This window comes from Mirounga leonina, unplaced genomic scaffold (assembly GCF_011800145.1).
Source record: "Mirounga leonina isolate KUSES-001 unplaced genomic scaffold, KU_Mleo_1.0 Mir_95, whole genome shotgun sequence".
Taxonomy (NCBI): domain Eukaryota; kingdom Metazoa; phylum Chordata; class Mammalia; order Carnivora; family Phocidae; genus Mirounga; species Mirounga leonina.
This window is the reverse complement of record NW_023270865.1, coordinates 23,629,836-23,642,455: the sequence shown is the minus strand read 5'-3', so window position 1 is coordinate 23,642,455 and position 12,620 is coordinate 23,629,836.

Below are 12,620 nucleotides of genomic sequence, written 5' to 3'. Positions count from 1 at the left end.
GCATTTCATTGATTGGACATGAAAAGTATCTTTGAAAACTGGGTTTGAGTCAATGCAGGCCATAGAGGTAAAACTGATGAGCTGGTGTGACAGACAAATAAGTAGAGCGATGTGTCATTAAACGGATCCTTCTGGTACCGTGAGTGGGAGAAGCACAGCACTGCATGAGTGGCTTAGCCAATGATGAGAACAGCTGACATCCAAATAGCCTAAATGTTGTTATCACAAAGCAGTTGATAATTTGGAGAAAGGCAAATTTGATGTGTTTGTTTCAGAGTGGAACTCAAGTCAGAGGATTCTACAGTGTTCAGTATAATCATGATTTCCAGCTAGGTAGAAGGCAAGTTTCTGGCCTTTGCAGGTTTTTGACATCCTGAGAAAGAAAAAGTTCTCCACTTTCATCCCATTTACCACTTTCCCACAATTGTATCTCACAGTGGAGGTTAAAGGAAGTTAGTTACAGGGAATTTCTGTTAAATATGGTAATAGATAAAGAATAAAAGGGAAATGATAGCATATGCCAAAATTAAGGGGACAATAATCCTTTTACAGATGTGTTCTGAAGAATCCAAACATTTTTGTGACATTTTAGACAGCAAAAGTCATTTTTATACCGAAGTAATGTAGGGTTTGTGCAAACCTTCATATCAGTTGATAAAGAAAAATATTACTTTCATAGGTTCACACAAGAAGTTCAAGTATTTCATCTCAGCTTCGATTTTTAAGCCATTTTCCTGCAAACTGGCAAATTTCTGCCTACAGCAAACTGATGAAAATTCATGGGTGTTTTCATTCCTCTAGTTAAGGGAGGAATAGTAAAACTTTTGCCTTAGATCAAACTTTTGAATATTTGAGGGGGAGAAAAAAAAAAAAAACACATCACTTCTCAAATGTGAATACCCAAAGTGAAATGTGGCCGTTTCTTACATTTTTAGATGCCTGGAAGTTTTCCACAAACTTCTATAACAGTCACTCTGCAGGCTTCTGCTATAAATGTTTCAGGAACTATCTAGGGAAATATTCTATTGAGAGGGAGAGGGAAGGCAGGATTATCTAGCAGATAGAGCGTGGAATTTGGACTTAGACAACCATCTGAGACCTGCACCTGCCTCTTTCATTGCCTTATGGTGCAGCACTGTATAAATGATTCAGACTCTCTTTGCTTATATTTTTCCCTGTGGCAATAGAGGGAAATGGGCTAAGCATTAGCCCCTTCTCAACAACCAGAGAATACCATAAAGGTAAATACGACATTGTCTGTAAAGTGCTATGACCTGTAATCCAGAAAAACAGTGCAGAGATGTGAGGGCACAGAGTTTGTAGAGATTATAGCATCCTCGCATGGAGACCTGTCTATCCTGCCCCTCACTTTTGTGTTTAGTCGGGGGTCCCTGTGACACAGTTGACAGTTATTGCCAGCTGCTAATTCCTTCAACACACACCTTTCTTTCAGCATCTGGAGCATATTAACATTCCTCTCACAAAGTCAGTGAAGGGAGACAACCCATAACATCCAATCAACTTGCATCTATTGATGGTCTAATATGCAAAATGCATTCTACTAAGTATTAGACCTTTAACGAGAGTCTATTAGAACAATAACAATTTATAAGGTGGAGTTGCTATTCTCAAAATGTTTGTAATCATGATCTAGTTATAAAGGAGGTAATTCTGGAGTGTTAAAAATCATATAAAAGGGAGGTGCCTGGGTGGCTCAGTCGTTAAGCGTCTGCCTTCGGCCCAGGTTATGATCCCAGCGTCCTGGGATTGAGTCCCGCATCAGGCTCCCTGCTCAGCCAGAAGCCTGTTTCTCCCTCTCCCATTCCCCCTGCTTGTGTTCCCACTCTCGCTGTCTCTCTCTCTGTCAAATAAATAAAATCTTAAAAAAAAATAAAAAAGGGACATAGATGACAATTGATAGAAATAATGGTTCTAAGGAATTTAGAGGAGGAAAGGTATGAGGGTTCAAGGTGACCCCTTTGCCTATGATTTTAATTTGTAATTAGGAGAAATAGAATACACAAACATAGAAAGAAAAATGAATACTCAGAAGTATAAAAAATAAAATTATATCTTTGCAGTTATCATGATAAAAAAGTGATTCCTTAATATCGATGGCTGCCATCATATATTTCACTGTTCTCACTGAATTTAAGCAAATTTGTTCTGTCTTATTATTTCTTTCATTTGCTAAGCTTGAGAAATGTTGATGGCTTGTTTGAAACCCAGTTCTGTTAGTTAATGTGAATGTGTCTTACGAAATAAATTCAGAGTCATGTGCTACAACAGGAGGAGAATGGAATGAAGATCGCAGTGATCTCACTGTGACCAATGGGCAATCAATCTCTCAAGGCATCTGTGGGTTCATTTGTAAAATAAAAGAGTTGAGCTAAATTTCATAGGCCAGTTCTAAAATTTTCTGGAAAGAAATGCTGCTTAAAAGTTCTGTATTTCCTTGTGTTGCTAGGGAGCTCATCTTGCTTTTGTATCTGTCTGATCCACAACCATTTTTTGTCATTAAGATCAATATCTCAATTTCATAGACCGTGGAGGCTGCTGGTGGAGGAGGAACACATGGTAATACAGTGCTCTCCAAAAGCTGCTCTAACTGTAATTCTTAGTTTAATCCCATTTAGGCTGGACATTCCCAAGATCTATTAAATTTTAATACCCAACTCCAGAGAGCTTTGGTCTTGCCTGTAAGTACTAACTTAAATGAACAGGCTGGCTCTTGGTAATAGAACTTGTGTGTCAGCAAGCAAGGCATCTGTAAGACCGAACCCAGCACTCATGCTGGGAGTATATTGCCATGCACTTCCATTTCAAAGCATATTGGCAAAATATTTGTAAATACAATAATGCGTATCACCAAAAGGATTGACAATGTCAAAACATCCAGTCAATTCAGAGAAAATAGTAACCCAATTTTAAATGAAGTATGAGAAATGTTATTTAGGTAAGTGCAAAATTGGAAATTTTATTTATTTTTTTAAACTGGCCTGTTTTAATGTGTCATGTTTACAGCCTATGAAAAAAAACGAAAATTTATTCATCCTGCATGGTATAAATAATGCAAATGATGTTGTATATGGATTAAAAGGTCAGCTTTGTTGAGCATAAAAGAGAAAATCTCTTCTCCAAGAAATTTTCTAGACTTGTAAAAGTATGGTTTTAAATAGCTAACATTATAAACTGTCAATAAATAACTGTGGCCCAAAAAACCACATCTATTTTAACATATTTTGGAATGGGTTCACTTATTCATATGAGGGACTTTAGTGAAAGTGTACGATGTATCATGTTCAGTCTGAGTCAGCACTGTCTAACAGGAGTATAATGCAAGTCATGTGCAATTTTAAATTTTGTAGTTTCCACACTGAGAGAAGTAGAAAGACACAGGTAAATTTCATTTTTTTGGTAAATTTTAACACAATATATGTACAATATTATCATCTCAACATAAAAATTATTGAGCTACTGTAATTTTTTTTAACTAAGACTTCAAAATTCAGTGTGTATGTGGCTTATAGCACAAGTCATTTTGGACTAGCCACATTTCAAGTTTATGATAACCGTATGTGGCTAGTGACTGGGTCTAGATAGTGGGATGGATACAATAATAAGCAACACAGGCATGACCACTACTTAGAGAGAGTTCATAGTCTAGTATGGAAAACAGACGCTGAACAGTAAATCGAAGTGTAAAATTTTTACTTTTTACAGTGTCTAAAAAGGTTTACATAAAATTAATATTGTTAAAATAGGTATTTAATGCATTTTCACTTTACGTATGTTATAGATAATGTGTTCCCTGTATTGGTGAGATCATTCTTGTCATTTTTTAGGAATGCATCTAAATTATCATTCTTTTGTAGTCCATTAATATGATTTTATATTTGTGCTTCCCATTTTTCCTCCATCAGTATTGCACTATAAGTTTGAAGTTAAAGAATCATGAGCCAGGAGCATAATAATACTTTAATATCATTATATATGGGTAAAAAATAGAGTAGCTAGGTACAAAATAAAGATAGGCTATCAGAGAGAATTTTATTAGGACAAAAAAGTCAACATTTTTTTCCATGCCCTTCCTTAGCTTTATAATTTCTGTGATTTCTGCTGACATGTGTTTGCAAAGGCTTTCTACTATTAAGTCTATAGACTTTCTCTAGGTTTATTATATAAGTGGTTTATTCCATATGAAATCTTGCAATTATACCTGATTTATACATGAAAACTGATGTGAATAAAATAATTAGGCATTAAAATAATAAGAGTATAAAACAATTAAAATATAAAAAGAATAGTTTATACATAACATAAACTCCGTGTTGCTTAAAGATTTGCCTTAATAAATTCCATGTAGCTCAGGCTTAATTATGGACGGTGCTGAGGATGGTTATATATTTACTGAGATTTGAAGAATGCCAGAAAGCACAGATGAACTAGAAGTGTAATGTTCACGCATTTAACTAAAAATACATCTTTTCCCTTGTTACTTCCTAACTAAAATTGCTATAGAATGTCAGACAGAGAAGATTGTATGGACTGGAAGAGTCAATTCCATGAGAGAAACTTCCCTGAGCTGAAACTTAATGACTGGATAGTGCTGGATTTTTCAGGAAGATGTAGGCAGGTCTTTCTCACTTGGAAAAGCAACATAAATAAAGTAAGAGAGTTGACACTGGCAAGAGCTGTTGATAGAATAAAGCAGATGGTGTAAGTTTGAGAAATTACAGTGGAAGTTAAAAAAGGATGAGCAATCTGAGGCTAGTTAATGGAGACTTAGAATCTTAAACTTGATCCAATAGGTGATATGGTACCAATATAGTTTTAAATCAGGGAAGTGGCATAATGAAAATGGCATTTTTGGAAGATTCATCTAGCAGAGGTGACGGGATTGATTTAAAGAGGCCGAAGGAAAATATCAAGAAGGTAGAGTTGAGAGACCAGATCCAATAATAGATTTGGAAGATTTAAAACAGGCCTTCTTAAAATGGGAGACTCATGCTTTTTTGACAGTATAGGAGATGGAACTGGTAAAAAGGGATAGTAAGAGAAGGCTGAGGAAAAGTAGAATAAATGCATGATTAAGTGTATTCAGAAAGTAGGCTATAAAGTAGGATTCAGGGCTCTGGTTGTAGAGGGGGCTGGACATAAAAAAGAACAAAAGACAAATGGACAATGCAGCAGAAAGCAGTGATAGTTTGAACTGTAGAGGTGAGTTTTCTTAAGTTTTTCTTTTCTTTTCTTTTTTTTTTTTAAAGATTTTATTTATTTATTTGAGACAGAGAGAATGACAGACAGAGAGCATGAGAGGGAGGAGGGTCAGAGGGAGAAGCAGACTCCCCGCTGAGCAGAGAGCCCGATGCGGGACTTGATCCCGAGACTCCAGGATCATGACCTGAGCCGAAGGCAGTCGCTTAACCAACTGAGCCACCCAGGCGCCCCTTCTTAAGTTTTTCTTGTCCAGCATAAGATCTAGTGGGGTTACATTTTATATTATTACTCTTAGACCTCATTCCTCAGAGCTGAAGTAAATTAAAAGTTGGTTGAAAAATTACTAAGTGAACTGTGCTGATACCTCCATGTCCTTTCTAAAAACATACATATTTTGGATTGAATTATTTAGGAAGTTATACAGCAAAACAGGATTTATGTTTGCTTTATTTTGACATATGGTTTACAATTTGAAAACTTTGCCCTGGGATGGCATTGGATAAAATTTTGATGATAAAATTGGGCATGGTGAAAACAAAAATCACAAAATTCAGACCAGTAATAGACTTTACAAATCATATAATTACATGGGTAGAAAAACAACAAACATTTATTGACTGTCAGGTGCCAAGCCTATTGAGGACATTGAAAATATATATATATGTAGAAAAAAAAAGAAACAAAAAACCCCCCCAAAAACCAGATTCACTACAATCTGGTAAAGGAAATGGTCGTTAAACAAATGAATGAACACATATATAATTATACATTTTGGAAAGTGCATGTTATGGGGCGCCTGGGTGGCTCAGCCGTTTGGCGTCTGCCTTCGGCTCAGATCATGATCCCAGGGTCCTGGGATGGAGCCCCGCATCGGGCTCCTTGCTCGGCAGGGAGGCCTGCTTCTCCCTCTCCCACCCCCCCTACTTGTGTTCCCTCTCTCGCTGTCTCTCTCTCTGTCAAAAAATAAATAAAAATCTTTAAAAAAAAAAAAAAAAGAAAAGTGCGTGTTATGAGTTGAATTGTGTCCCCTCCCAAAATTCATATGTTTAAGTTCTAATTCCCAGGATCTCAGGATGTGACCTTTTTTTGGTAATAGGTTTGTTGCAGATGTAATTACCTTCAGAGGAGGTTATGATGGAGTAGTGTGGGCCCCTAATTCAATATGACTGATGTCCTTATAAAAGGGGAAATCTGGATACAGACATGAACACAGGGAGAACGCCATATGAAGGTGAAGGTAGGTATCAGGGTGATGTTTCTATAAGCCAGGAAAGCCAAAGATTGCTAGCAAACCACCAAAAACTAGAAAATAAAAGACATAAAACAGATTCTTCCTCACAGCCCTCAGAAGGAATCAGTTCTGCTGACACTTTGATCTTGGATCCAGAACTGTGAAACAATACCTGTTTGTTGTGTAAGTCACCCAGTTTGTGATATCTTGTTATGGCAGCCCTAGCGAAATAATACAGTCTTGCAAAGAAGAATTATTGGTGACACTGGGGGTGAGTAAGGGGATAGAGGCTTACTTTGGATTGGATGGGCAATGGGGGCCTCTTTGAAGAAGTTATATTTAGTCTATACCTGAAAAGGGGGAGTGAACCAGCCATGTGAGGTCATGTGGGAAGAGCAATCTGGAAAGAAGAAAGAATATATGCAAAGCAAAGAACTTGGCCCAAGTAAGACCGTGTGTCAGAAGCATAGCCAATGAAGGTCATAGTGGCACAAGTGAGACTAGATAGATCTTGGTAAGGAATTGGAATTTTATTCTAATAGCAATAAGGAGACTGTCATGGGCTTTAAGTCGGTGGTGACATGATCCAATTTACATTTTTTTAAAGATTTTATTTATTTATTTGAGAGAGAAGCACAGGGGGAGAGGGAGAAGCAGACTCCTTGCTGAGCAGAAAAACTATGCAGGGCTCAATCCCAGGACTGTGAGATCATGACCTGAGCCAAGTGCAGATGCTTAACCAACTGAGCCACCCAGTCGCCCCTAACTTACATTTTAAAATAAATTCTAACTAATATGTAAAGAATGGTATGGAAGGGGAGGTAGAGAACATAATTAGAAAATGACAGCATCAGACCAGATATTCAGCCTTGAAATAGGTTTGTGGCAGTAGTATATAGATGAAGTTTGTCTGGCCACCAAACAAAGGTCTAAGAAAAAGGCAGAAAAATGGAAGTTAAGTGAAGTGCATGGTGACCACAGTGTATCAAACATTTTTTTTCTCTTTTCTTTTTTTTTTACTAACATAGAATGGATTATTTGTTTCAGGGGTACAGGTCTGTGATTCATCAGTCTTACACAATTAGTGCTCACCATAGCACATACCCTCCCCAATGTCCATCACCTAGCCACCCCATTCATCCCACTCCCCTACACTCCAGCAACCCTCAGTCTGTTTCCTGAGATTAAGAGTCTCTTGTTGTTTATCTCCCTCTGGTTTCATCTTGTTTCATTTTTCCCTCCCCCTATGATCCTCTGTCTTGTTTCTCAAATTCCTCATATCAGTGAGATCATATGATAATTGTTTTTCTATGATTGACTCATTTCGCTTAGCATAATACCCTCTAGTTCCGTCCACGTTGTTGCAAATGGCAAGATTTCATTTTTTGATGGCTGCGTAATATTCCAGTGTGTGTGTGTATGTGTGTGTGTGTGTGTGTGTATCTCCTTTATCCATTCATCTGTTGATGAACATCTAGGCTCTTTCCACAGTTTGGATATTGTGGACATTGCTGCTATAAACATCCGGGTGCACGTACCCCTTTGGATCACTACATTTGTATCTTTGGGGTAAATACCCAGTAGTGCAATTGCTGGGTTGTAGGGTAGCTCTATTTTCAACTTTTTGAGGAACCTCCATACTGTTTTCCAGAGTGGCTGCACCAGCTTGCATTCCCACCAACAGTGTAGGAGGGTTCCCCTTTCTCCATATCCTCACCAACATCTGTAATTTCCTGACTTGTTAATTTTAGCCATTCTGACTGGTGAGAGAGGTGGTATCTCATTGAGGTTTTGATTTGTATTTCCCAGATGCTGAGCAATGTTGAGTACTTTTTCATGTGTCTTTTGGCCATTTGGATGTCTTCTTTGCGAAAATGTCTGTTCATGTCTTCTGCCCATTTCTTGATTGGATTATTTGTTCTCTGGGTGTTGAGTTTGATAAGTTCTTTATGGATTTTGGATACTAGCCTTTTATCTGATATGTCATTTGCAAATATCTCTCCCATTCTGTCAGTTGTCTTTTGGTTTTGTTGACTGTTTCCTTTGCTGTGCAAAGGCTTTTAATCTTGATGAAGTCCCAATAGTTCATTTTTGCCCTTGCTTCTCCTGCCTTTGGCAATGTTTCTAGGAAGAAGTTGCTGCAGCTGAGGTCGAAGAGGTTGCTGCCTGTGTTCTCCTTTAGGATTTTGATGGACTCCTGTCTCACATTGAGGTCTTTCAACCATTTGGAGTCTATTTTTGTGTGTGGTGGAAGGAAATGGTCCAGTTTCATTCTTCTGCATGTGGCTATCCAATTTTCCCAACACCATTTGTTGAAGAGACTGTCTTTGTTCCATTGGACATTCTTTCCTGCTTTGTCCAAGATGAGTTGACCATAGAGTTGAGGGTCCATTTCTGGGCTCTCTATTCTGTTCCATTGATTTATGTGCCTGTTTTTGTGCCAGTACCATACTGTCTTGATGATTACAGCTTTGTAATAGAGCTTGAAGTCCGGAATTGTGATGCCACCAGCTTTGCTTTTCTTTTTCAACATTCCTCTGGCTATTCGGGGTCTTTTCTGGTTCCATACAAATTTTAGGATTATTTGTTCCATTTCTTTGAAAAAACTGGGTGGTATTTTGATAGGGATTGCATTAAATGTGTAGATTGCTCTAGGTAGCATAGACATTTTCACAATATTTGTTCTTCTAATCCATGAGCATGGAACGTTTTTCCATTTCTTTCTGTCTTCCTCAATTTCTTTCATGAGTATTTTATAGTTTTCTGAGTACAGATTCTTTGCCTCTTTGGTTAGATTTATTCCTAGGTATCTTATGGTTTTGGATGCAATTGTAAATGGGATCAACTTCTTAATATCTCTCTCTTCTGTATCATTGTTAATGTATAGAAATGCCACTGATTTCTGTGCGTTGATTTTATATCCTGCCACTTTACTGAATTCCTGTATGAGTTCTAGTAGTTTTGGGGTGGAGTCTTTTGGGTTTTTCACATAAAGTATCATATCATTTCAAAGAGTGAGAGTTTGACTTCTTCTTTGCCAATTCAGATGCCTTTTATTTCTTTTTGTTGTCTGATTGCTGTGGCTAGGACTTCTAATGCTATGTTGAATAGCAGTGGTGATAGTGGACATCCCTGCTGTGTTCCTGACCTTAGGGGAAAAGCTCTCAGTTTTTCCCACTGAGTATGATATTCACTGTGGGTTTTTCATAGATGGTTTTTATGATGGCTTTTATGAAATCCTCTATCCCTATCAGAAGGATAGGTATTAATTCTTTAAATGTTTGGTAGAATTCCCCCGGGGAAGCCATCTGGCCCTTGGCTCTTGTTTGTTTGGAGGTTTTTGATTACTGCTTCAATTTCCTTACTGGTTATAGGTCTGTTCAGGTTTTCTATTTCTTCCTGGTTCAGTTTTGGTAGTTTATACATCTCTAGGAATGCATCCATTTCTTCCAGATTATCTAATTTGCTGGCATACAGTTGCTCATAATATGTTCTTATAATTGTTTGTGTTTCTTTGGTGTTGGTTGTGATCTCTCCTCTTTCATTCATGATTCTATTTATTTGGGTCATTTTTCTTTTTGATAAGTCTGGCCAGGGGTTTATCAATCTTACTGATTCTTTCAAAGAACCAGCTCCTAGTTTTGTTGATCTGTTCTATTATTCTTTTGGTTTCTATTTCATTGATTTCTGCTCTGATCTTTATTATATCTCTTCTCCTGTTGGGTTTAGGCTTTATTTGCTGTTCTTTCTCCAGCTCCTTTAGGTGTAGGGTTAGGCTGTGTATTTGAGACCTTTCTTGTTTTTTAAGGAAGGCTTGTGTTGCTATATACTTTCCTCTTAGGACTGCCTTTGCTGCATCCCAAAGATTTTGAACAGTTGTGTTTTCATTTTCATTGGTTTCCATGAATTTTTTTTAATTCTTCTTTAATTTCCTGGTTGATCCATTCATTCTTTGGTAGGATGCTCTTTAGCCTCCATGTATTTGAGTTCTTTCCAACTTTCCTCTTGTGATTGAGTTCTAGTTTCAAAGCATTGTGGTCTGAAAATATGCAGGGAATGATCCCAATCTTTTGGTACCAGTTTAGACCTGATTTGTGACCCAGGATGTGATCTAATCTGGAGAATGTTCCATGGACACTAGAGAAGAATGTGTATTCTTTGCTTTGGGATGGAATGTTCTGAATATATCTGTGAAGTCCATCTGGTCCAGTGTGTCATTTAGAGCCTGTATTTCCTTGTTGATTTTTGCTTAGATGATCTGTCCATTTCAGTGAGGGGGGTGTTAAAGTCCCCCACTATTATTGTATTATTGTTGGTGTGTTTCTTTGATTTTGTTATTAATTGGCTGCTCCCATGTTAGGGGCATAGATATTTAAAATTGTTAGATCTTCTTGTTGGATAGACCCTTTAGGTATGATATAGTGTCCTTCCTCATCTCTTCTTATAGTCTTTGGTTTAAAATCTAATTTGTCTGATAAGGATTGCCACCCCAGATTTCTTTTGATGTCCATTAGTACAGTGAATGGTTTTCCACCCCCTCACTTTCAATCTGGGGGTGTCTTTGGGTCTAAAATGAATCTCTTGCAGACAGCATATCGATGGGTCTTGTTTTTTAATCCAGTCTGATACCCTGTGTTTTTTGATTGGGGCATTTAGTCCATTTACATTCAGGGTAACTATTGAAAGATATGAATTTAGTGCCATTGTATTGCCTGTAAGGTGACTGTTACTATATATTGTTTCTGTTCTTTTCTGGTCTGTGTTACTTTTAGGCTCTCTCTTTGCTTAGAGGACTCCTTTCAATATTTCTTGTAGGGTTGGTTTGGTTTTTGCAAATATTTTTAGTTTTTGTCCTGGAAGCTTTTTATCTCTCCTTCTATTTTCAGTGACAGCCTAGCTGGATATAGTATTCTTGGCTGCATATTTTTCTTATTTAGTTCCCATGATATCATGCCAGTCCTTTCTGACCTGCCAGGTCTCTGTGGATAGGTCTGCTGCCAATCTAATATTTTTACCCTTGTACGTTACAGACCTCTTGTCCTGAGCTGCTTTCCGGATTTTCTCTTTTTCTCTGAGTTTTACTATTAGATGTAGGGGTGTTGACCTATTTTTATTGATTTTGAGGGGGCTTCTCTGTGCCTCCTGGATTTTGATGCCTGTTTCCTTCCCCAAATTAGGGAAGTTCTCTGCTATAATTTGCTCCAATATACTACCTTCTGCCCCCCTCTCTCTTCTTCTTCTTCTGGGATCCCAATTATTCTAATATTGTTTTGTCTTATGGTATCACTTATCTCTTGAATTCTCCCCTTGTGATCCAGTAGTTGTTTATCTCTCATTTTCTCAGCTTCGTTATTCTCCATTATTTGGTCTTCTATGTCACTAATTCTTTCTTCTGCCTCATTTATCCTAGCAGTTTGAGCCTCCAGTTTTGATTCCACCTCATTAATAGCCTTTTTGATTTTGACTTGGTTAGATTTTAGTTCTTTTATTTCTCCAGAAAGGGATTCTCTAGTATTTTCTATGCTTTTTTCAAGCCCAGCTAGTGTCTTTATAATCGTCCTTCTGAACTCTAGTTCTGACATCTTACTAATGTCTGTATTGATTAGGTCCCTAGCAGTCGGTACTGCCTCTTGTTCTTTTTCTGAGGTGAGTTTTTCCATCTTGTCATTTTGTTCAGAGAAGAATAGATGAATGATAGAACAAAATGCTAAAAGGGTAACAATGACCCCAGAAAAATATACACTAAACAAATCAGAAGAGACCCGAAACTGGTGGGAAAAGAAAGAGGAAAAAAAAAAAAAAAAAGAATATGATCAGGCTGGTGAATAGAACAGAGCCACACACTAGCTTTTGGGTGTATTTTGGTCCGTTAGAAGAAACTGCCTTCCAAAATTTTAAAGAAAGAAAAACTTATATATATTTATATAAATAAGGGTAAATATGATGAAGGGATGGGATATGACTGTAATGATGAAAATTAAGAAAGATTTTCAAAAAGGAATTGATAAGATGTTGGTTGAAAAAAGAAAGAAGAAAAATAAAAAAAAAAAAAAGGAGAGAATGTGATCAGGTGGGAGACTAGAACAAAGCCATACACTATATTTAGGGTATATTTTGGTCTGTTAAAAGAAACTGTCCCAAAATTTTAAAGAAAGAAAAACATATATAT